This window comes from Myotis davidii, unplaced genomic scaffold (assembly GCF_000327345.1).
Source record: "Myotis davidii unplaced genomic scaffold, ASM32734v1 scaffold609, whole genome shotgun sequence".
NCBI lineage: Eukaryota > Metazoa > Chordata > Mammalia > Chiroptera > Vespertilionidae > Myotis > Myotis davidii.
In genome coordinates, this window is record NW_006300164.1 from 2177052 (window position 1) to 2177445 (window position 394).

At 49.7% G+C, this 394-nt stretch overlaps 1 protein-coding gene across 3 annotated transcripts in view; it reads right to left on the minus strand.

Annotated features, from left to right (window-relative positions):
* The window catches only part of LOC102760796 (ficolin-2), a 39152-nt gene that overhangs the window by 18252 nt on the left and 20506 nt on the right, over nt 1–394 (minus strand). The window lies entirely within an intron of this gene.

Genomic DNA, 394 nt, shown 5'->3' on the forward strand with positions numbered 1-394 from the left:
AAGGGATCTGGGTCTCATTTCTGTGCCGGGTCAGTGCTGGGTTGGGGTCGGACCCGCCCTGGGCCCCCTGGGTGCTCTGGACACAGACCCAGACCCAGAACAGGCCCAGGCCCTGGGTGAGGGAGCACCCTGTTGGGGGCAGAGTTAGGGTTAGGGTTAGCGTTAGGGACAAGGTGAGAGTGAGGGTAAGGGAATATGGATAAGGTTAGGCATAAGGATAGCAGTAGGGTTAGGCTTAGGCTTAGGTATTGGAATAAGGATAGTGTGAGGGTTAGAATAAGTGATAAAGATAGGATTAGAGTTAGGGAAAAAATTAGGGTTAGAGTTAGGGGAAATAATAAGGTTAGTTTTTGGGATGAGGATAGTATTATGGTTGCCATTAGGTTATGGCTAG